The following is a 25833-nucleotide window of genomic DNA, read 5'->3' as shown; positions in this document are numbered from 1 at the left end:
CAGGTAAAATACACACCTACTACTGAAGGTCTGTAAATATGGATTTAGGTACCTTTCTCTGGGCACCCGGCTTCGAAAACGTCGGCCTTGACTACACAAGAACGCAATTCAGCCTCAATACTTTGTATGCAGAGGTGGGTATTGGGGGGGTCGGAACCAGCCCCACGGCTGCACTACGGGCACACAACCCCAGGGCTCCTGCGCGCTGCCGCGGCGGCTGCTCCCTCCCGCCGGTTTGGAGCTCGCGGCTGCCCCCGGCGGCCAGTCGCTCGGGCCGCGCGAGCAGGCGGCTCCTCGGGAATGCTGGGAATGTTGAGTCAGGGACTGGCAAGCCGGAGAGCCGGGCTCGCAGCTGGCTGAGGACGGGGAGACGAGGGCTCGGGCGCCACACGGCGCTCCCGACTGCAGCAGGTCCCCTCCTGGCCTCCGCACGGCTCCCGCTCTCCGGCCCCGCGGCAAGGCGCTGCCGGTTGGATGTGATGTGGCGAGATCCACGTGAGGACGACAGACAGATGCAATGATTTGAAAGGTGAGACTCTTAAGCAAGAATATGGCCATAATAGATATTTGTGTGTATTCATGCCGATGGACCAAATCGCTATGTGTTGCTGACTGCAATTACCCCGAAGCTGGAAAAGGAAGGAAGAAATTGCAAAAAAACCCTTCCCCCCCACCTTTTTTTGCCTCCCTTTATAAAATACATGGCAATCAGTGTGACCAAGTGCACATCTGATTGTGGTGGCTCTGAGTGTCTCTCCTTCCAGGAGCACCATCCAAATACCTTTCTTGCAATTTCTCCTAAAAGCAGCCATGTAATTGTCATTGTTGTGCCCGGTGTTTATAAATATTTATTGTTGTTGTTAAAGTTGCCTAGAATGGAAAAGGATCAGCCCTGGAAATGCCTCGCTGTGCAGCCTAAAAGTGTATACAGCTTGGGGATTTATTTATTTATTTATTTTAGAGAAAGACCTGCCAGGCAGGGAGGGAAACCCCACACTCACTCTTTTCTTTTTTTTTTTTTTGGTGCCTGGGAAAGGGCATTCATAGAAACTAGCAGGATCTTGTTCTGCCGTTACATAAGGAAGGGAGCGCTCCTGGGGGTGCACATTTCTAATGCCGGGTGGCTTTAAAGATCATTGTAGGGAGCACAAGATGATGATGCATAGGCTAAACCCCATGGCTATATGTCTTATGCATGCATGCACACACGTACATATAGGTGTGTGTAGAAACACACACACACATACATACATATACATATATACTTATGTATATATGTGTGTGTGTAAATGTATGTTTGTTTATTTATTTATTTATTGCCTCAAGAGCCGGAGTAATAAGACGCTGGGGCGCGGGGTGAGGCGGGTGTGATTGATTTCTAGGCGGCTACCTGCTCAGCCTGGTGATGGATGGAGGGGGATCTACTCCCATAGCGGGGAATTGAGAGTCCCCTTCTGATGGACAAGCCCGCAGGCCACTGGCATTGGCAGGAATAGTCTCGCCGCGACGCGCCCGGCCAATCAGCGCCGCCCGGGGGCGGGCGCACCCGACTTGTCAGGGCTAGTTCTCTGGTTGGCTCCAGCAGCCGGGCTCCCGGCGAGCCGCCCGGGAGGGTACGACCGCTGCCCCTGCCCCTGCCCCCAGGCGGGACTGAGCCTACCTGCTGCCTTCCGCCCGAGGGGAAGGGACTGTGCTCAGGGCGTGGAGACACTCCTCTCCCGCCCCTCTCCCCTCAGGGCCCGGCCCAACCCTGCCCCACCCCGTCCAGCACGGCCCTGCCTGGGGGGAGCGGCTGGAGACTCCCATCCAGCTTTTCCAGGGGCGGCAGCTCTTCTGGGGCCCCACAGCTGTGCAGGGACTTGTCGCCTAGCCCCTCTCGCTGCTCCAGGCTTCCTCGCTAAACTCGCTGCCTGGCAGAAGGGAGAAGACTCTTCCTCCCTCTTCGGCATGGCTGAGGGGAGAGAGACTTTCTGGGTCCCCCCAGCTGGTTCCTGGGGAGCACAAGGGGATTTTCAGGTTCCCTCCAGTCCTCGTGAAGGAGAGAAAGCATCTTTCTCCCTCTTGTCACTGCCGTCTGAAGCAGAGGCAGTAGCCACCTTGCCTCTTGCACTATCCCATGGGTTTTGAGGTGGAAAGAGACTCATTCAACCTCCCTTGGTTGCCCAGTTGGCTGGAAGTGATTCCTTGCTGCTGTGCTGTTTAGTTGGAGGCCAGGATTTTTTTCCCTGCTTTTTTTTTTTTTTTAATACCTGTTATTGACTCAGGTAAAAGAAGAGGAGAGGAAGCTGCTGCTGATAAAAGTAAGCAATGCAGCTGATGTCAAGCAATAATTTATCTGTGCTTGTTTTATAATAATTTTTTGAATGATTTAAAGCACTGAATGGAAAATAATACCATTTTATACCAAAAAGGTATCTCAGTGTGGAAAATTGATGCACTTGAGCTTTCCTCATTGCCTTATGGAAGTATCAAAATCAGCAAGATGCCCCCTACGCTTGGTGTATTCTTCTGGACACCATGTGTTAGCTATGCTTATTGAGCATAAAAGGCTCTGCCCACCTGCACTGTAGTGTTAGACTGCCTCCAGGGACAAGAGAAGGAAAAATCTGTCTTGCTTTCTAAACATTTAATTCTGGGAAGGGGTAGGCTTAGTGACATTTACTCCCCACTCCTAATCTTTATTGGATTCAGTCTGTTCTTCCTGGTAACCTTGACATCTGGGGATGGAGGAGGAGGAACAGCAAAGACAGACACCCCACACTGAGAAGATTTCTGGTGGTAAGGACAGATTTTAGGCTCCGTGGCTCATGCTAAGCAGCAGGGACAGTAACAACATTTTTTACAAATGGTTCTGTACTGTGGTGAAACACTGCCTATGTATGAGTATCTTTGATAAGTGGCCCTAAATAAAAATGTGCTTCTGTGATTCCAAGTGATGTTCCATGTAAAGCTAGCTGACCAAGGTTTTCATAATGAAAAGCAAAACCAGGTACTACTTTTGTTTATCTCTAGTTTGCTCCAGCCACATTGGACAAGGGGTCCTTTTTCTAGGTGATATGTTAAAAAAAAGACTCTGTGCATATAGATTAGGAGAAAAATCAATTTAAATTGTTCCAGAGTGCTTTTGCCTTTAATTGGATCACTTTTTGTTTAACTGTAAGAGTATGAGTTAATGACTTTCCTTTAAGAAATGATCATTCTGGAGTAAAGTGGATTGGATTTATGTTGGACTGCCACTATCCATATATAAGCTGTCATACAAGGGAATGGCTGTAGGCTGTTTGTGGCATCAAGGAAAGGCTCATAACAATCACAGGTATCCATAAACTTAGATATTTAATGTTTATCTATACAATGCGTCTGTACTATTTAGCATGGTACTAAATGTTGTTTCCTGAACTTCATCTCTTCTGCTCTGTGTCATTATTTATAGTGACCAACTGATGCTGTATATCTTTTGATAAATTCCAGTCTTGGGGACAGGGTTAAAATTCACAAATTATATTTATATTTACAGTGTTACTGTCTTGGCTGCTCTTTTCAGGGGAATCCAGCAATTTATTTGGCTGATTTGAAAGTAGTTGCAAATCCCCGACTTCTTAAAATAACCAGCAGTCAGATTTAAATTGGGAAGAGTTTTAACATGTAGCAGTGCCACTGGTCCTTACTTGGAAAGCCAGGCCTGTATGTGTTCAGGGTATCACCTAGAGAGGTGCTAAGCTCCCTCAACTGAGAGAAAAGGTAATGGTTTCTGGCATCTTGTAGGATCAAGCCATGTAAACATTGCCACCACCACCACGTATTGCACAAAGAACTAAGTAGAAATCTGAAGTTCCTGACTCATATAAGATGTTCGCAGGACCTTTTTGGGGCTAGACATTATTTTTAGTCTCTAGGATGATTTAAATGTTGTGAATGTTATGTATAACTGTGAACTGGTTGAGTCTGTAAATCACAGCCAGTGACTTAGCTGAGCAAATGAGAGATGCAGCTGCTTTTGTTTCTGCTCATATGCTGGACATGAACCACTTGGGTAGGATGTGTGCCCCTGGCTATGTTTCCAGGTAAAGACTTATTTCAGGACCCCAGGATAGTGACATATTGGCAGTGTCCTATTTTAAAATTTGGCAGGCTATGTAAATTATTTCCTTTTTCCGTGAAGAGGCTCCTCCAGAAACACAAATGGATTATCATATGATTATAGTACTGGGTAGATCTTGTCTTGGTGTCTAGAATTTGGAGAGGGATTGCCAGATACTCCTGTCCTCCTCTGTAAAACTGGCTGCTGTGACATGTACAGTATTTATGTGGAATCCTAGTGACTTATATCTGTTGATGTGAAACTTGAAAGAACTAAACTGTAATGACAATTTTATTTAGCAAGGAATTGCTATGTATGGGAACATACAATTTGCATGAGAGAGAGGTTTCAGAGTAGGTTTTGTCAAAGAATCTAGTTCCTTACTGTATTTTTAAGTCTTTTTTCCCCATCACTTACTGGAAATGAGACTTTGAACCAACTATGATGTGGCCAGCTTGGCTTCTTTTTTATGACCCTTTTTTTTGAGTGTTTACCTATTTCTAAGGTGTTGGTTGTAGCCGTGTTAGTCAAAGGACATAGGCAGACAATGTTCTTTGGGTAAATTTGATATCTTTTATTAGACCAACTAAAATAATTGGAAAAATTCTTTTTTGCAAGCTTTTGCAACCCTTCTTCAGGCAGTTGTTTTGTGCTTTTCCTGGATGAGGTAGAAGCCTGCTTTTATAGAATCCTTTCTAATATATCTGTTTTATTAAATTTAAAGTTGTTTGCTTGTCATACCAGTAGATTTGTTGGTATTGTTCTTCTTTATGCCCTAGTTCTTTAAAGCCTAATGGTAGGTGGAGACCAAAAATCAGAACAGGAGAAGAATGAAATAAAGCAGTACTTGTGAAAATTACTTAGGTTACAAATTATTTGCGTCATCTAGACAGCTGTGAAGTTGGGGTATGTGTCACAAGAAGGGGAACTGGTTGAAAATTGCAAGTGATTCCATTTGTACGCATGCTCTGGGAAGCGGTGGGGGTGGGGGGCACTTCAGAGTAGCTCTGAGAGCTGCTCTAATTAAAGTGCCTGGAATGTCACATGTATTAGCATCCCTGTGCTGAAAAATGGTGGTGGGGGTGCTTTAACTAAAGCTCTGTTCCACAGAACTGATACTGATAAAGTCAATAGGATAGGATGACTGCTTAGTGCCCTGTAAAACATACATTGGCTGTTTCAGTCCCATGCCTACTGAAATGTCCAGTCTCTCAATTGGCATTCGTTAGCATCTTTTTGATTATCTTCTCAAAGAAGCAACAAGCTGAATGGACTGCTGTACTACCTTCATTCCTAAGAATGGTTCTTCCTTTTTAAATATAGGTCAGATTTTGAAGGATGTTGCTGCTGCTACATCTGTTTTGGGTGTTGCTAGCCCAGCACTTTTCACAGGCAGTAAAATAAAAATAATTTCCCAAAAGAAAGATGCTTGGCCAAATTAGTGTTTCATTATGTACTGTGGCTTTTATACAGTGTATGGATCCTAGGATATGCTGTTTTGTGACCTTGTTAACTTTGGCTTTACAATTTTTCAATGAACTGAATCTTTGTCCTCCGTACTTTCTATTTTTGAAATGCAACTTGTCATCTTTATTTTTTGAACAACTTAGACAAGCTTAACATACAAGTATAACATATTTGTTTTTGATTGCCAAATGTTGGCAGATATGATGTGCTGTGGCTTTTATAGACATCTCTTTCAGAACTTATTTGTAAATCTGCTCAGACAACTCATTTTTATCTTCTTTTTCGTTTTATGCTAAGGGAAACAGTGGAATAGCCTCCATTTTCAGGTCAGATGTTCATTTTAGATGTTTATAATGACTTGTTTTTTGTGTGTTTAATTAGGTTAAGTAACCTTCAGTATTAAGGCAGAGAAGGGGTTGTGACAGCAAAAAAGTGCTATAAGCTTTTAATAATCCCAAGTGATTGGAACTCTGTTCTGTCTCTTCTGGAAGAGCAAATCCAAAAAATACACAGTGACATCTAATGCCATTTTAGGGAACTGCTTCTGTATTGACTTGGAGGAAATCTACTGAGTTCCCAGAAATCACTTGTGAGGTGCTGTAGGTGAGTGTGGGGTGTAGCCCAGTTCATTTTTGGTATGATTCTGAAAGGTGTTGTACACCCTTGTGTCCCACATAGTCATCCAATTTAAAGGAAGATGTAAGTAGTTACTGAAAATGTGAATACCTTACATTAAAACCAGATGCCATTATTTTCTTAAGTTAAAAAGAATAAATGAATAAAAAAAAATTCTGATACTAAAAAAGAGAAAAAAAAAAGTTTGGCTTTATCCTTCAAATACTTCGCATGTGTGTAATTTACTGATGGGCATTCAATGGAAACTACTAGCTTGCATAAAAATAAATGTGTAAGTATGTGCAGGATGAAGTAATATTTTATAAAGGCACCTTAAGATCTTGTGTGAACAAAGTAGTATTGTTGTAGCTGTGCTGGTCAAGGGACTATGTAAGAAGCAAGATTTTGTTTGGTGTTATCTTTTTTTTTTATTGGACCAACACTTTATCTGGGGAGGGTGACAGAGATTGGTGTTAGGGCACAAAATGCCCTTCCTCAGGTTTTGGAAAGAAGCTGACAGAGTCTAAGCTAATTATCTAAATTAAAATAAACTTTCGTTTAACATCCATGCAGACAGTCACTTAAAAATGAAAGTGGTCACTTAAAAAGGAAAAGAGTACAGTAAACCTGTGGAGGAAAGAGAAATTGTGAGACAGTTTCAGACTACAGAAATACCAGTTCAAATGCATAAACCTGATTTTTCTGCCTGATATTTCGTTTAGGTTGCTTCTGCTTCTTTCTCAGATGTGAGGAAGGGGATCATTCCTGATATTTTCTAACATCTCTCCTAATTGTATAGTTGATCCAAAATGTATTGCCAACCAAATCTTGCTTTTGGCACATGAGAAGAAAGGCGCTACCAAGATATTAAATATATGTATTTGTTTACTTGTATCTGATTTGGACCTGTACGCAGATTTGCACAACTAATTATACAATCAGTCCTTCCTGGCAGTTTTACCATAGCTTTGAGGTTTTAATTCTGGATTTTTTGGATAAAGATAAATAGCATATCTTTAAACTTGCTATATAAGCTTAGTTCATTTTCACTTTAGACATTTAATAACTAACTGTGTGTCTGAAATACTGTATGTCTAGGTAATTAACGTGTTGAGTTATTACTTTCTGGTTATTATCTACCAGCAGCTACTATATTATACAAATAATAACATAATTATTCTGGATTATTGATTATTGAATGCATGATGGAGGTCTCAAAGAATGACTTTTCTAGTCATATCTCAACTTAATTTGTAAAGAAAATATATTATTTTCATATCATAATTATTTTTTATGACTACACCAATTATCTGTATGAATTTGGCCTGTAGCTTCTCGAGTTGATAGATTATAATCGTTTTATGAAAATCGTGCATCACTTATTATGTATCAATGGGAAAACAAATTTAGAGTTTGATCTTCTATAATCTGAGCTAGTATTGTGTTAAATGAGCCTGTTGCTTTAAACAATAGTAATGATGGCTCTGGTGTGCTTCAGTCTTAAAGATCCCATGTTCCTTTTTTATCATTTAAAATATCTTTCAGCAAAGTCTAGAATATCATAGCAGTTGTTCCCGTAGGCTACCCTCTCCAAAATTTTTACGGGCCTAACCTACGTTCTTATAGCTTGTGTCAGGGAGAGAAAGAGCCAAAAGGCTCCCTGAACCCCAGCCCGAGCAGGTGGCCAGTGGCCTCAGGCTCGCAGCCCCAAGGAGACAGATGAAAATTCCCCTTACCCAGGTGTGCGGGGAAGGAAGGGGCCGGTACTCCCTTGGCCGGCATAAAAGGGAGGTCAGAGCAGGCAAGCGGGGGCAGCGCGGAACCAGAAGGAGGGCATGGAGTTGATGGAGCAGGCCGGCGTACATTGCAGTGGATGTGAGCAGCGCTGAGTGCTGGTAGGAGCCTCTGGGGAAGGGCTAAGCCCCAGCGGGGCGTCTGAGCTCAGCCTGCTGGCCCTTGCGGGGCATAGAACTGTTTTGTTTACCAGCCGGGAGCGGCGGGAACCCGGGTGGAGCTGGGTACCGTAATGACCCTGATAGCTGGGCACTACATGACTGTGGAGACTGTAGCTCCTGTAATAGGGGCACAGTCCAACAGTGGTCTTCAACTATAAAAGGGGAATTGAGCAAGCCCTCCACAGGGACGCTTTGAGAGTGAAAGGAGGAGTATCCGACCCCACAGGGGGTAAGGTGGGGACTGAAGGACGACTGCTGATGGCTGAAGCAGCCGCTCCTATCAAGGGAGTCCCTGGGTCAAAGTTCTTGTGTTGCTTTTTCCTGTTTCTTTTGCTGACTATCTGTGGAACCTATGGATACGTGGCCTGACAAGATAGCCGGCACTTCCCGGTGGAACGGGCGAGGGTGTAGGGGTGGTGGAGCCCTCAGAAAAGCAGGACCTGCGGGACTCTGAGGAATCTCATTTTTGGATGACACGTGCCGTACATCTGGATCAACTCCATTTAACATCAAAGTCGTGGCAGGCGAGGTAAGCGCATGGTACACGCCCAACCTGAGGTGAGCGGACTTGGCGACCGGTAGGTGGCCCTGACACAGGGTGCCGGTAGGGGCGTACCCTGACAGTGGTGCATTGGCCGGGAACGTGACAGCAGCTTCCCTGGCCAGACTAAGGGGTCCAGATGGAGCACCAGCCTGGACCAACGGGGGCAGAATCCCTTCAGCAGGCCATGAACCTGATGGCCCAAGTGCTGCAGCAATAACAGCAACAGGCCATGAGACAGACGAGCATACAGGAGCATTTGCTCCAACATCAGGTATTGACACAGAGGGGCCAGTGGGGCTTTAGCATGCCTAAGATGTCCAAAGAGGATGACCCCGAGGCCTTTTTGGAAACATTTGAAAGGGCAGATATAGCTGCGGGAATTGAGAAGACAGAATGGGCTGGACAGCTGGGGGTTCTGTTAATCGGGGAAGCCCAAGCGGCGTATAGGGCTATGACTCGAATGGACGCCCAAGACTATGACCAAGTAAAGGCAGAGATATTAAGGAGACTGGACATAACGCCAGAGAGGCATCGCCAGGCGTTCTGGGGGAAAAAGTCAAGAGAGGCGAAGGCCCCATGGATATTGTGGCAGAGCCTGATGGACCTAATGAATAAATGGCTCAGACCCGAGGCTACATCTAAAGAGGAGATCTGCGACCAGATACTGCTAGAGCAATTCCTGACAGACCTGGATGAGGACACCCAGAGGTGGGTAAGGTGTCACTGCTTGACATTGTCCCAGGAGGCCCTACAGTTGGCCGAGCATTTTGATATGGCCCAAGGGGAACGGCGGCGGGACCAAGGGAGCAGGGGGCAGGATCTCAATACGAAAAAGGACCAGGAGGGTAAAGGAAGCAGGAGGGGGAGTCCTCCAGGACTGGTATGCTTCCTCTGTGGACAAAAGGGACATATAGCATGGAACTGCTCTCGGGGTTGGCGGTCGAGGCCTGGAAAGGACGTAGAGACCCCTGACTGCCGGGCAAGATTGGAGGAAGCCCCTGAGACTGAATTGATGGATTGTGGGGTGGGCAATAGCTTGACCGCCGTGGTGCAGCCCTTACCTGAAGTGCTGGTATGGGTCGAAGGCCAGCCAGTCCTGGCAGTTGTGGATACGAGATGTGCACAGTTGCTAGTTTGCCCATTCCTGATCGAGTGGAAGCACGCGCCGCGGTGTGCCAGGGTGCAAATGGTATGCCTTCATAAGCAAAAGTTGTACGTTGAAAAGCGTCTACTTGATATACAAGTGAATGGGATCCATAGAAGAATCCTGGTGGGGCTGGCTGAAGGAATCTTGTACCCCATGATTTTGGGCCGGGATTGGCCCGAGATATTCGAAGTGATAGCATTGATCCATAGCCAAGAAAGCCTAAGAGAGGTACTGGCGGGGATCAGTCGGGAGGCGCCCAACGAGCTGGAAATAGAGGCCGTGTCTAACAGCAGCCGGTTCCGGGAGGCCCAAGAGAGTGATGAGGAACTGCGGTCATTCTGGGAGACAGCCCAGTCGAGAACTGATCAGCAGGTAACACCCTCCGTGCAAGATAAACAGTTACCCCGGGTGGAGATAAGAAATGGGCGGCTATACCGGGTTAAGCAGGGTAGGGCTGAGGGAGAGGAGCTCACCCAAGTAGTTATACCCCGACCCTACAGAGAGCCTCTGCTTCGACTAGCGCATAGGAATCCCTTTGGGGGGCACCTAGGAAAGAACAAGACAGAGGCTCGTTTATCTAGGTGGTGCTTCTGGCCTCACATGTACAAAGAAGTTGAAGAATACTGTAGGGTCTGCGAGTTATGGCAGAAGGTGAGCACGTATAAGCCCCCTAAGGTGCCCTTGTGGCTGATGCCGGTCGTATGAGAGCCATTCGCTAGGTTGGCTTTGGATGTGGTAGGCCCGCTGCCCCGAAGCGTGGTAGGACACCAGTTTGTATTGGTGCTCATAGACTACGCCACCAGATTCCTGGAGGCTATCCCACTGAGAGCAGTTACTGGACACAAGGTAGTGGAGGAGTTAATGAAGTGGGTCGCCAAATTCGGAATTCCCCGGGAAATAATTACGGACCGGGGTCTAACTTTATGTCCTTGGTGCTGAGGGCTATGTGCAAAGTGCTACAGATAGGTCATCTGAAAACGGCAGTGTATCACTCCCAAACCAATGATTTGGTGGAGCATTTTAATGGTACCTTGAAGGGAATGCTACGCCGGTGCGCGCAAATAGAACCAAAGAAGTGGCACCTATTGGTCCCCCCCCTGCTGTTTGCCATCAGGGATGCCTCACAGGCATTGCTGGGCTATTCACCGTTCGAGTTAACGTTCGGGCACCACCTGTGCAGTCTGTTAGATGTTGTGAGAGAAGGGTGGGAGGATGACTCGAGTCTGGGATGGGGAGCCTCACAGTATGTCAGGGATCTGCAGGAGCATCTGCAGATTGCCAGAGAGGTGGCCCACGATAATCTGGAGCAGGCCCAAAGTAAACAAAAGGAAAGATACGACATGCAGGCAAAAGAACATGAGCTAAAAGTAGGGCAAAAGGTGCTAGTGCTACTGCCCGGTTCAACTAGCAAGTTTTTGACTTATTGGCAGGGCCCATTTACGGTAGTAAGGAGGGTAGGACCGGTAGATTATGAAGTATCGCACCCTGGGGCAAAAAGGGAGAAACAGATTTATCATATAAACCTCCTTAAAGAGTGGCGCGAACCTGAGGGGCTGTTGATTTCTCCTGAGTCTGAGTTGGATGAATTCAGGGGACAAATTGGGGATAACCCCGAAGGTCCTAGGGAGGGAAGTGTGGGGAGGCAGCTGGAGAGTACACAACTACACCAATTGCAAGGTGTCACGGGGGCACTCGGGTGCCCCGTTCCTAGGAAGAAATTAGGGCAGCCCAGATGTTGGTTAAGGGGCTGTTCGAGCTCCTGGAGGCTAAGTTCCAGTTTGGTCCCCAGAAGTGAGTCACACCACAAGCCACAGAGACAAAGCCTTTATTGCTTGCAAGCAGGTCGGCCTGGAGTCATGAGACTTAGATCAAAGCCGACCCCGAGTGCCTATTCTCCATTGCTTATATCCTCGATTACAAGGTACTGGAAAGTTCCTTTAACGCAGGCGTACTTTGGGTTACATAGTTGTGAAATTGGTTGCAAAGTTTGGGACTATCTAGCCGTTTGCTTGTGGTTTGCATTTTCACACAACAGGGTGGAAAGACAAATTTCAGGTCCTGGGTACATTCTTGGGAAAGCAGTTCTAGCCCCAGCTTGTCCCACAACCGCAGCAGGTCACCTGACCAGAAGGGGGCAGGGCCTGGCATTTATAAGCAGCCCAGGCCGAAGCCTAGCTGGCAGTTCCCTTCTGGCAGCCGGAGGAGCAAGAGCTCTGCAGTGGAGTCGGGCTGAGTTGAGCAGACCAACAGAACGAGTAGCGGCATCACGTTGCAGGGTAGAGAGAACCCTCCCTGGGAGGCTTGGCAGGAGAGACTGGTGGGACTGGGTTGTACGTTATAGCCGGTAGGCTTATTGTTCTGTTACAGCTGATTGGCTTATGGTTCTGTGGTGTTATTTGTGTAAAGACCGGAGGGCTGGGAGAGGCTGTAGGGGACGGAGGAGGCCTCAATAGGAGCTCCCCAGTGGAGTGGGGGGGTTCCTGGGTGCCCTGGGAGGGCACAGCGATTGGTGCCGGAGCTGGCACTGCGAGTGAGCACCGGAGAGAGGCGCGACGTTGTGGAGTGTCGTGACCCTGGCCCCGTGGGGGGCGGTATTCTGCCCAGTGGGGCGTAGGCCCCAGAGAGGGGAGGAGCGCGAGAAGCACCGCGTAGGCCCCCAGAGAGGGTGAGGGGCGCGAGAAGCGCCGCATAGGCCCCAGAGAGGGCGAGGGGAACAAGAAGCGCCGTGTAGGCCCTAGAGGGGGTGAGGGGCGCAAGAAGCGCTGCGTAGGCCCCAGAGGGGGCGAGGGGCGCGAGAAGCGCCGCGTAGGCCCCAGAGGGGGCTGAGCGCAGAGAGGGCTGAGCGCACGACTAGGAGCCGGAGAGGGCTGAGCGCACGACTAGGAGCCGGAGAGGGCTGAGTGTGCGATTAGGAGCCGGAGAGGGCTGAGCTCGCGGTTAGAAGCCGGAGAGAGCAGAGCATGTGGGCAGGAGCCCGGACAGGGCCGAGCGTGAGAGTAAGAGCCCGGACAGGGCTGCTTGTACATTTGACAGGCCTGGAGAGGGCGCGTATACAGTAAGGGTGTGAAGGTTGCGTATACTGGAGAGGCCCTGGGAGAGGGGCGCTTATATTGAAAAGACCCCGGAGAGGGTGTTTACAAGAGAGAAGCCCGGAAAAGGGCGAGGGTGTAAACAGAAGCCCGGGAGGGGCGAGTATATTGGGCGTGCATACTGAGAGACCCCAGAGAGAGGGGGTGCACGTATTGAGAGACCCTAGGAAGGGGAGAGCATACAGACACGAGAACGTCTGGCACATCTGCGAGGCTTGGGGCGTGCTAAAGGGGAGGTTGGAGGCACACATAGCCCCATAAGGCTGGGGTGCACCAGGTCAGTACAACCAGGATAGGGGACAAGAGATACTTGAGCACCGTGTCCAAGGGGACAATAAGGCAGCCTCCATTATAAAACTATATGACACCAAGACGTGGTGGGCGAGATAGAGGGTGCTGAATCGCCTACTTGGCACGGCAGGGGGGCGCTAGGGAGATCATGGCCGCTCCTAGGTCCCCGCGCCGTGACACAAGGCATGGTGAAAGAGTTTAAGGACGTCTTCACTGATAGGCCGGGGAAAGCAGCTGGAATGGAACACAAAATTATAACCAAGGAGGGACAGGTGGCGCGCGAGAAATGGCACAGGATCTCATTCCACAGGTACCAGCCTATTAAAGAAGAATTAGAAAAGATGCTGGAACAAGGGATCATCACCCCATCCCATTGTCTGTGGCGCAGTCCCTTAGTGGCCATGACAAAACCTGATGGGAGCTTGAGGCTGTGTGTGGACTTTCGGAAATTAAATGCCCTAACACAATTCAATGCGTTTCCGATGCCCCAAGTGAATGAACTAGTGGAACGCATAGGCCAAGTGAAGTTTATATCAACCCTTGATTTGTTGAAGGGTTATTGGCAAATCCCATTGAGAAAGGAGGACCAGCCAAAGACAGCCTTCGGCACACCTTGGGGCCTTTTTGAATTTAAAAGAATGCCGTTCGGGCTTAATGGGGCAGCAGCCACTTTTCAGAGGCTGATCAACTGGATCCTAGTGCCCCATCAATGGTATGCCTCAGCCTACATAGATGATATCGTGATTTACACGGAAACCTGGGAGCAACATCTAAGAGCTCTAAGGGCTGTCCTGCTCGAATTAAGGCTGGTGGGATTAACGGCAAACTCAAAGAAATGTGCCCTGGGCAAGAGGGAGACCAAATATTTAGGCTTCTTAGTGGGACAAGGATGCATGAAACCACTTGTGGACAAAGTAAAGGCCATTAGGGACTATGCAGCTCTGGCAACTAAAAAACAAATGCGAGCATTCTTGGGACTTGCCAGTTATTACAGGCGATTCATACCCAGGTTTGCGGAGATAGCCAACCCCCTAGTCGAGATGACGAAGGGCCGGAGGGTGTACAGCATAGAGTGGACTGCGGAACGGCAGAAGGCCTTCGAAGATCTCAAACGGGCTTTGTGCCAGGAGGTAATTCTCCATACTCCCAACTTTGACCTGCCTTTCACTCTACAGACTGACACCTCAGCCTTCGTGCTTGGAGCAGTACTGTCTCAGGAGGTTGATGGAGTGGAACGACCAATAGCGTACACCAGTAGGAAGCTAAACGAACATGAAAAAAGCTACTCCACTATAGAGCGGGAGTGTTTAGCTATTCGGTGGGGGGGTGGACTACTTTCAATTTTACCTCTTGGGGCAGGAGTTCAAGTTAATAACTGACCATGCCCCTCTGAGATGGCTAAATTGGGCCAAAACTGATAATGCCCGTATAATGAGGTGGGCCCTGGTGCGCCAACCTTTCCGATTCCACGTGGCCTGCAGACCAGGGAAGTCGAACACTGTGACGGATTTCCTATTGAGATGTGACGAAGAAGGCTCTAACCCAGAGCTAAAGGAGGAGCAGGGAGGGGAAGGAGAAGGAGACGAAACGTACGTATCAGGGCAAGAAGGAGAAGCGCCTAGTGGCGTCTTGAGTGGCGGGATATGTCAGGGAGAGAAAGAGCCGAAAGGCTCCTTGAGTCTCAGCCTGAGCAGGGGGCCAGTGGCTTCAGGCTCGCAGCCCCAAGGAGACAGGCGAAAATTCCCCTTACCCAGGTGTGCAGGGAAGGAAGGGGCCAGTACTCCCTTGGCCAGCATAAAAGGGAGGCCAGAGCAGGCAAGCGGGGGCAGCACGGAACCAGAAGGAGGGCATGGAGTTGATGGAGCAGGCCGGCGTACATTGCAATGGATGCGAGCAGCGCTGAGTGCTGGTAGGAGCCTCTGGGGAAGGGCTAAACCCCAGCGGGGTGTCTGAGCTCAGTCTGCTGGCCCTTGCGGGGCATAGAACTGTTTTGTTTACTGGCCGGCAGTGGCGGGAACCCGGGTGGAGCTGGGTACCGTAATGACCCTGGTAGCTGGGCACTACATGACTGTGGAGACTAGCTCCTGTAATAGGGGCACAGTCCAACAGTGGTCTTCAACTGTAAAAGGGCAGTTGAGCAAGCCCTTCACAGGGACGCTTTGAGAGTGAAAGGAGGAGCATCCGACCCCACAGGGGGTAAGGTGGGGACTGAAGGACGACTGCTGATGGCTGAAGCAGCCGCTTCTATCAAGGGAGTCCCTGGGTCAAAGTTCTTGTGTTGCTTTTTCCTATTTCTTTTGCCGACTATCTGTGGAACCTATGGATACGTGGCCTGACAAGATAGCCGGCCACTTCCCGGTGGAACGGGCGAGGGTGTAGGGGTGGTGGAGCCCTCAGAAACGCGGGACCCGCGGGACGCTGAGGAGTCTCATTTTTGGACGACACACGCCGTACATCTGGATCAACTCCATTTAACATCAAAGTCGTGGCAGGCGAGGTAAGCGTGTGGTACACGCCCAATGTGAAGTGAGTGGACTTGGTGACCGGTAGGTGGCCCTGACGCAGGGTGCTGGTAGGGGGATACCCCGACAGCTTGGTATAGCAGCTCGTGAGGGGTTAATGAGCTTCTTGCGATATATACGTTTGTATGCGTTTTTCTTTTATATACACATACAACCATATATAAATAAGGGTTACATTTTGTGTATGATTTAACATTTGATCTGACAGTTGGTTCTAGTAGTGCAGGGTTTTTTCACAGGATCAGGGCCTTAATTTATTTGCCAAGATTAATTGCTCTTCATGCTTTTTAATCCACATTCCACCTGTTTTGGTAACATACTAAATTAGTTGCACTAGGCTGTACATATGAATCCATCCTCTTATTCCATATCTAATGGCTTAAACTCTGCTTATACACTCAAATACTAGTAATGGACTCCAACTGGAGTAACACAGTTGAATATTTAAAACATAATATTAGCATAATACTTCCAGGTTTTTTTTATCTCTTCTTTTTCAGTTGGGGGCAGAGGTCTCTAAGGATGGCTTAGATTCTATTTTCTGTAAGAATGTATTTGTTTACGAAAGAGAGAGGCAAGGATTGTTGGGGGTGATACGTTTTATTTCACCAAGTCTATCCCAACCACATAGTTGGTTCAATAAAACGTATCACCCTCAAAAATCCTTGCCTGTCATATAACATCACTCCAACACTACCAAAATTTGGTTTACCTAAGCAGGGTGGATTTGATTTAAATCAAATAGATTTAAATCATGATTTGATTTAAATCACTGGTCAGGAAGCCTCTATTTAATCATTGTTTTCTAAAAAAGTGCATTCTTGTTGTTTGATGTAACCTTAATATATATTGTTCATAATTCAGAGATAGGTACAGGTTTAATTTTTTAGAAGGTACACACTATACATTTTAAAGCAGTGATTTATTTTGATTTTTTTCAGATTAACGTTGCAGCTACATCAGAAAACTGAATTATGATTTGGTTATTTATTTACCAAAGCTAATTGAAGCAGATACTTGTGAAGTCATTGAGAGGTCATTGAACTATCTCCAATTCACTAAATTAATCACGGCTGTTTGGGGGATATTTTTGCCACATTATATTAGGAGGACAACAAATGAATGCTCCAGCCATATGTTATTAACTTGGGGCTTTCTTCACTGTCTTTTAGAGTTCTTATTTTTCATTTCTTCTCTCTTTTACAGCCCAGCAAGCCTGCTGCTTTGATGTTTTCCCTTCCAGCATACCATCCCCTTACTAGACCTCAAATAAATGGAAAGGCTATACTCAAACTTATTCCTCAAGACTTCTGGAATATTCTGCTCAAAATGTTTCTCTTTTGTTTCTACAGTACCGCCCTCCTTGCATTTATCTCCAGACTCCTCCTCCTGGCCCAGTTCTACTCTACTCCCAACAATCCTTTATTGATTTTAACTTCTTGAAACTTTGCACTTTTAAAGAGAGGTAGGGGCTTGATTCTGTGTATACAAACTTGCAGAGAGATAATAGGGCTGATGGGAGGTAATCAGGTTTGTTATCTCTTATCTCTATATATTGCTGTTAACAAGGATGTTATCTCTGGAGACCCAAATCCAGTTTGAGAACTGATACTAAGCATCACAGATGCTTAATGGATTCTTCTAGGCTGAGCATTGAGTCCCATTGGACAGTGGTTTTCTTTAACCTTTACTAATCTGTAGAGGAGCCTCTGGGAACCCTATAAGATTGGACCCCTAATATAGTCCATGGCGTGTTCTGGCTTATTTATAAATCTTTTCTAAAAAGGTTACATAAATATATTGTCTCAAATAGTATATAATTAGATGTTATAATCCCGATTCCATGATGATATCTTTGAGCTTTAACATATTTTAAATTAAAGGTATCTTTATATAGGTTAATTGTTTTTTTAAAAAAGCTTCTTTTAAAAGATAAAAAATACAATTAATTCAAAAAAATCTGATTGAAATAAAAAAATCAATTTTTTTAAAGGTTGATTTTTTTATCCACCCTGTACCTAAGTAATTACCTAACTAATTAAATATTTTTAGGATTAATTTAAAGTTCTAAAGTCAAATCCATAAACTGAAAAACTAGGACAGTCACAATAATGGACATTTTCCAATTTGTCATCATCAAGGAACAGTAATCAGATTGCATGATTTGAGCATTTTTAGTAAAAAAAACAATGTCTTTTGATTGCAGCAGTGGTGTCTTGTTTTCTGTTTTGTTCTTCACAGAAAAACTGATTTTTATTTTTTTATTAAGAGTAATATCAGAGTTAAAGTATTTGCCAAGCTAGACACCTTAAATATAATATTATAGAGGAGGCAGGATTTAGTAAACACAATCTTACAATTTTGCATTCTGTACTGAAGAGTGTGATAGAAATAGTTTCATAGTTTGTAGGGTCGGAAGGGACCTGAGCAGATCATATAGTCCGACACCCTGCCATGGCAGGAAAGAGTACTGGGGTCAAACAACCCCAGCAAGATGTCCATCTAACCTCCTCTTAAACACCCCCAGGGTAGGAGCCTGCACCACTTCTCTTGGAAGCTGGTTCCAGACCCTAGCCGCCCTGACCATGAAGTAGCGCCTCCTGATATCTAACCTAAACCTACCCTCTGACAACTTGTGACCATTATTCCTGGTCACTCCTGGCGGTGCTCGGGGAAACAGTGACTTCCCCAATGCCTGCTGATCCCCCCTGACTAGTTTATAACAGGCCACAAGATCCCCCCTCAGCCTTCTCTTTTGGAGGCTGAACAGGTTCAGGTCCCGCAGCCTGTCCTCATAGGACCTGCCCTGCTGTCCCCTGCTGTACAATACAAGTTTCCTGATAGAAGAAACCTTAGGACTTATTTGTACGGAAGGTGGAGAAACAATCAGCTAGTCGTACAAATTTTAAAAAGGAGGGGCAGGGAGGTATTAGTTTCTAGAAAATTTGGGTTACAAGGGACCTCAGGAGATCATCTAGTTCAACCCCCTGCTTAAAACAGCACCATCCTCAACTAGATCATCCCAGCCAAGGCTCTGTCTACCAGGGTCTTAAAAATCTCTAAGCATGGAGATTCCAAAGCCTCTCCGGGTAGCTTGTTGCAGTACTTTCCTACCCACCTAGTCAGAGAGATATTTCCTAACCTAAACTTATTTTGCTGCAACTTGAAACCATTGCTTCTTGTTCTGTTATCTGCCACCACTGAGAACAGCCTAGCTCTATCCACTCTGTAACACCATTCAAGTAGTGAAGGATGCTATTAGCTGAAAGCTGAGGTTATGTCAAGATTATGAAATGGACGTTTTGGGGTGGTAAAAAAAAACCAAACCAAGTTAAAGTAAGGTTCTGTTGAGTGTAGTGCAGGTAGGATTTAAGATACTAGTTCACGAAATTAGATACTTGTTTTACAAAAAGAGGGAGTTTGCAGGTACACCAGTATAAAATGTTGCTATCATGTGCTTGAGTTTTGTAGCAGGAATGAATATTTTCTGGTAGCTATGGGTTATTTCACAAAATTGTCTGAAGCTTACCTAAGGGAACAAAAAGCTGTGACAGTAGCATAATTTTAGCTAAATGAGAACTTCACCATCTTTGGGGCATATGCAAGAATTATACACATTTTAAGGGACATACTTTAATTCTCAAGTATTTCATTAGGTTTGTGAGATTCTAGAGATATTCCAAATATGTACCACCTCACCAAACCTACTCTGATGGGACAGTGAAAAGTTGATTTCTAAGGCCATGTCCAGACAAGCATGGACATGCAGCATATGGTGCTGCAGAAAAGTCTGTGGTGCCATATACCATCCATTCTCATCTGACAGGTATGTGGCACTATACACTACACATGCAGGCATTCCCTGCACTGCTACTTTGCAGTGCACCGGTTGGGGGGAGGTTGAACCCAGGAAATCCAGGTGTCAAAAAAAACCATGCCAAAAAAAAGCAGGACAGCACATACAGTGGCATCACACGCTGCCCAAAACTGGAGCCTGGCTGGCTGGAACCACAGTCTGCCTGCCAGCCAGGCTTCCTGCTAGAGCTACAGCCCTGGGAAGCCCCCAAGTAAGTCTCCTGGGGCCAGCATAATTGCTGGCCCCATCCTGCCCTACCACTGTCAGGGTAAGCTGCTGTGCATCAGAGCATGCTTGGCACTGGTGTTTCTCAAGACAAGGAGCAGTAGCACAAAGGTATGCCACTGCCACTTGTCCCTGGGGAAACAAACATGCTCGTTTGGATGCACCCTAAGGATTCAAGTAGCTACCTTTGTGAGATTTTTGTCTGCACTTAACAAATGCCACCTAGCAAATGATAGGAGTGTTTCGGAAACATAAATAATATATGAGAATATGGAAAAATTTCCAGTAGGTAAAAAAGATTGTTTGAAAGCAAGTCTGTCCAGTGTCTAAGTGGCTAGGGGCAGAGGCCATGCAGGTTGCACCAGTATGGGGCCACACATCTGTGGCCTGGGGCAGTGGCAGGTAGTGAAAGCTGGAGAAGGTTGGGGGACCTGTAGGCTCTGGCTGCTCTTGTAGCTGGAGTGATAAGGGGAGTGGCAGCCAGGCAGGAGGCCTGGGACTGCAAGGTAACCTATTGTGGCCGACTGGTGCCAGTTGCAGTACCCTGGCCTGAAATCAAGACATGGCTGAAAACCTGAAAAGATTAAAAGAAATCTTCTGACATCTCTGAGAAGGCAGGAGCTTCATTAACTTCTTAAAGCACCTGACTTCTCTTGAGAGGAAGTCAGGAAAACTAAACAGGAAAAGCAGAAAGTTGTAATGGTGTATGTGACTGTAAAGGATGAGCAACTGAGAAAGGAAAGGACTCTTACGTACCCTCTGTAAAACTATTTTCTTGGTTAACAATTAATTTTGGACATTTTAAATAAAGGACGTTATTATTAAACTACCCTGCCTCCTTTATGTCAAGAGCAAAATCAATGTAAATATGAAGGAGACACCTAACCTCATTCTTTGGAAGGCAAATTGTTTTGTAAAGCATGTTTATTGTTTATTATTAAATATTGTCAGGTATGTTACACTCTGTTACATTTTAAAAAACCCCCAATGCTCTTCATCAGATGAGGGAAGATTAGATCTAATTGTTTTGTTATTTCTTGACTAAACGAGCCATAATATATACTAACCTCCCCTCCTCCATGCACACCATTTTAGCCTTTTTTTAATGTCTTTAGAAAGCAAAAGAAAAGTGGTAGAGAAAAGAACCCAAGGACTTCGTGGAAGCCCAGTGCAGGCTATCTTGTTTCAGGCAGGAGAGCAGGACATGAATTGATTTTACAAATAATATTGTTAATGAGATGAAATTATTTTTAAACAATGAAAAGATATAGTTAAGAAGTTTCAAATGGGCTGAAATTGAACTTAAATAATTTAAAATATTCAACAACTGCTTAATGCTGGGATTTAGCTTTAAAACATTCTTAAAAGTTCATTGTTTAAAATGTAGCACTAAGGAAAAAGTGATGACTTGAATATAGTGAAAATCCAGGATATTAGGAAAAAAAGTAAGAATTTAATCTTTATTGTGAACTCTGAACTTTGGTAGCAAAATTAATTGACAGTTCTGCTTACTCATTTAGAACACTAGCTATCCAAAATGCTTAATATTGCATTTTGGGCTAATATTTTTCATTGTTGAGGTTTTGTGAGCACATTATAGATGTTAATTGCTATCACTGTTCTTGACAGGAATAGAATGCCTGACAACTTCATTTTATAACCTTATACATTCTACGATTACATATTCAGCAAAGCAATTTGACTCAATCCATTACTATCTTTTTTGTGTTAACTAGGATTAGATACAACAAGGTGCTGAGTTTTTGCTCAAAGGTAGCGAATGTCTTGATCTTTGATTGACAGCAGTGTGAATAGAAACTGTTTAGCAAGTAAACAAATATAGATTGTAATTGATTACAAAAGTATGTAAAATTAAATTTTGAAATTTATTATATGAATCATATTTTAGATTAAATTTAACAGCAGTATGAAAAAGTTCTCATTGTAATACCAGCAATGCAAATGTATAATGTTATAAGGAACCTAGGTATACAAGTTGCCATTCTGCATATTGTTATGGCATACAGTGGCAATATTTTAAAGCATTTGAACATGCCAACAATTTTTTTCATTCCTTCAATTTCCATCATTTGATTTTAACCCATAAATGTATCTTTGAATAATACAAAAAAATCATAGTACATGATTTGAGCTGAACTTTAAAATCTTTCTCTTGATCAGTACTTTTACTACCAAACCATAGGTAGAGAAAGGACACTATGAGCTCGTTCAGATGAGTGTGCATGTGCAGTTTGTGGCACCTCCATACTGTTTGATGCACTGCAAACCACACATGGCATACATGAACGCACTTGCCATGCTACTTATTAGCAGCATGGCACCAAAACTTGACACTGGAAGATTCATTGTCAGGAAAAACCACCACTACAAAAAGTGGCATGATGCACACAAGAGTAGCTTGCGCTGCCAGAAATGGAGCTTTCCCAGTGAGAGCGATGCTTTGGCTGCTGGCCAGCCTGTGTGTGTCCAGATCAGCATCACTGCTGCTCCAGGAGGCCCCCAGGCCCCCAGGTAAGGCTGCTGGGGCCAGACTTCCCTACCCCACTACAGTCAATTTGCTGTATGCTGGAGTGTGTGTGTAGGGACATGCTCTGGGGCAAAGAGCAGTGGCACAAATATGCTGCTATTTGTGTCCTGGGAAACATGCACTCCTGCATGTGTGTGCTCATGTAGAGGCCCCTTTTATCTTTAATTTTGGTAAACATTGTACAGCACATAGGAACTTTTTATATAAACAAGTTTTTTGTTTCATTATGTTTTGATTACAGACACAATGAAGGACAAAAATGCTGTTGAACTAATATTAGCTAATGGATACAATATTCTGAAAAATAGATTTCTCCCATTTCCAATTTTCTTTACTTTTTGGTTTTTTTTAAAAAACAAATGTAAAATGAATAAACATGCAAGGAAAATTTATCCCTTTTGCTTTGTGATGTGTTGAGCTATAGTTAAAAAAAGAAAATCTACTGAGAGCTAATAATAAACATAAATGTCTCCAATCCTGGACTACTGGCTATAATAAATAAATAAGGGCATCCCTTGAAATTTGGATATAGTTCTATTTTACGATGTATGATGGGAGTCTGTTTTAAGGAATACCTTTATAAAGAATTCATAAAGGTTGCAAAGACGCTTATATTTGTGAAAAAGGAATACATCTTTTCTGTATGTCTTGTCTTCAGTGGTGTTTAAATTGTTGTCATGCCGGACAGTGTAGGACATGCTGTGTCTTCTCTCTCCCCTCTCATCTCTTAGTCCTTTATAACTGTTATTTTGTGGTTTTCCTTTTATCCCTATGGAACTACAGAGGTATTAAACATTTCCTAGACAGTTTGGAATTTTTTTTGAGCATATTGAAAATCAGGTTAGTAATGTTTATACTTATTTGAAATACATTTATATGTGTGTGTGTGTTTAAATACATTTTCAATCAAATTACAGATGTTTGAATGATTGGTCATGAGACTATTGGCAAGCCTTGTGGGGCTTGACTCTGAGGGATGCATAGTTTCCAGGATTTAGTGTTTACCTTTGTGTAATCAGGTCCAGGGAGAAGAAAGCTGGTAGATGTGGGGCCATGAACATCTAGTGGGGCATGGTGGTGGTGAGTGGGGACCGCCTGCAGGCGGCCACAGTGATGTCATTGGCGAGGTGCGGGGGGAGGGGGTTGTGAGCACTGAGTGGTGAACAGCACTTGCCCGCAGATGCCTCCGGCAGTGTTGATGGTGGGGAGGGGTGGTGGTGAGTGGCAACTGCCCGCAGGCACCACCAGCAGTGTCAGCAGTGCCCAATCTTGTGGAGGGTACACGTGGACCCATGTGCACCCCCTACACATTGCCAGTAATGGGGGCTGAGCCTCCTGAGATCCTGACTACTCCACTTTTCTTTTGACTTTGTCCAGCTTCATTGACTGTCCTGGAACAGGAGAATGAAGAAGCTGTGTTTTCTAAGCTCAGTTTCCTTCCCATTGAACTAATAGCTATCACATTTGTAGTTGTCAGAGTATGAGCCTAAAATTTAGAGGTTTTTTTTTTTAAAGTTTTTCCCTATTCAGTATTTACTTTCTCCTTAGGCAAACTTGCAGTGACCTCAGTGGGTCTTGCTAGAGGTAGAAGTACATCAAGATGGCTTAGTGTGAACAGAATGTGTTATGAGTTCTTAGAAGACAATAACAACAGTTTGTTTAAAACTTCTCATTCTACACTGGAAGTTGAAACAATAACACTGCATAAATGAAAAAGCGAAAAATGAAAATGGCAGTTTGATTTTACTGTCCAAGAGAATGATTGTCAGAAAGTAACCAATTAAGAAAAGTATATGAATAATCATTGGCAGGCAAGGTTCCTTGAGTAGATGTGATATCTTTTATTAGATCAACTGAGTAGTTGGAAAAAAATTCTTAGAAGCTATTGAGTGCAGTCACCCTTCTTCAGGCACAGGGAGTCTCTGCTGGTCTGAAACTCCAAGGAATGAGAGAAGCTAAAAGTGTGGCAGGATGTCAGTGAGAATGTAAATAGGTAGAAATTAGACAAAAGGTAAAGCAGGGAAGGAAGGGGAAAGAAAGCAGGGGAAAAAGGCCAAAGGGAGATGTCGCAGTGATAGAATATAAGGTAGAAAAGTGGCTGTCTGAAAAAGAAAATAATTGGGGATCAGAAAAACAGGAATGAGAGAAGCATCCTGAGCGTGACAGGCTGTAATTATTTAAAAAAAATTAATATAGTTTCTTCCCTTGTTGTATTGCTCCATTACAAGAAGTTGGGAGCCAGAATCTGCATTGACTTAATGTTTTTAATCATTGGAATGGGTATTGTAATTGATTGGCTTGAAGAAAGAAAATTTCCCCAACTTTTGAAAATGTTAAAATCATCTTATTTGCATGCTCTGAAAAGGAAGAGTCTTTTATTTATGAAGATGTTATTGCATTTCATAACTTTTTTATATTGCTTTCTTTTGCACCATTATTTCAATCTCCCTTTCTAATTTCTTCTCTTCTTTTCCTCATTTCACTTTGTGAAAAAGCAAGGCAGAAAAGAGAGGAAAGGAGAAGAGAAACTACAAAAATGAGAAAAGGAAAAATTATCATTTGCGTTAAAAGTTGAAAAAACATACTTTTGGAATATATTCAAATATTTTTGTGTTTAAAAATTTCAACCAACTACAATTTTTAGCTTGATTATATCTTGAACAGCTACTTACTATGTTAAAGCTTATAAGGGCCTTGGAAGAACTCCTGTATAGCAACTAAAGAAAAATCTGGGGAAACTGCCTACCAATAGGAGTTTGTCTGGTCTACTGTAGTGATGTATAGAAATATGAAAGATAAGATGTATATTGTGTGTCTGTGTGCCTGTATGTGAAGTTATATTAGCTTGTCAGTGTACCATATAGCATAGTTATAGAAACAAAAATATCTGAAATTTCTAGTTAATTTTTAAAGTAGTTAAACCTGTAATTTATTTGATAGAGGCAAAGATTTCTTTGTCAGGTTGCTTCACGTCTTGCATTCGAAAGTGTGTCAAACCTGTATCCCAACTACATAGTGGTCCAGTAAAATACATTACCTAAGAAATTCCTGCTCCTTGCATAATTTCTGGACCATTACAGCTACAACACCACTCTTACACTACTATATATTTGATAGACATCAGCATTTTTAATTGTTAATGCCTTGTAAAGTTTATCGTAATTCAGTATAATGAGCACGTTCTCAGTGTTTAGCAAATAATAGATAGGGAGACATATCACAGAAGCCCACTAGCTGTTGGGAGGTAATAAAGAATAGTTTATCATAAATTAAAATAACAACTTGGTTTCCATATTATAAGTATCAATTGTTTTAGTGGCCAATAAGTGTCTTCTGTGAAATGACCTATCATGTAGTTATGCTGCATTTTCTTTTCTGCAGCAGTCAGTCACCCATCCAGTTACTGATAAGTTTTTATATGATTTCCAGTATACCTTGATTTTCTGATTACTCAACAGAGTTGCTTTTTTTAAACTATAGGTGTAATTGCTTT

At 44.4% G+C, this 25833-nt stretch overlaps 1 protein-coding gene across 1 annotated transcript in view; it reads left to right on the top strand.

Annotated features, from left to right (window-relative positions):
• The first annotated feature begins 326 nt into the window (after positions 1–326).
• ERC2 (ELKS/RAB6-interacting/CAST family member 2) overlaps positions 327–25833 on the top strand; it is a 1102519-nt gene continuing 1077012 nt past the window's right edge. Inside the window, exon 1 of the mRNA XM_090022087.1 lies at positions 327–529. The gene's annotated coding sequence lies outside the window, so the exon portion shown is untranslated. The remainder of the gene's footprint in view (positions 530–25833) is intronic.

This window comes from Crocodylus siamensis, chromosome 11 (assembly GCF_052110815.1).
Source record: "Crocodylus siamensis isolate JL-2025a chromosome 11, ASM5211081v1, whole genome shotgun sequence".
In the NCBI taxonomy this organism is placed as follows: Eukaryota; Metazoa; Chordata; order Crocodylia; family Crocodylidae; genus Crocodylus; species Crocodylus siamensis.
This window is presented reverse-complemented; position numbering and strand designations above follow the sequence as displayed.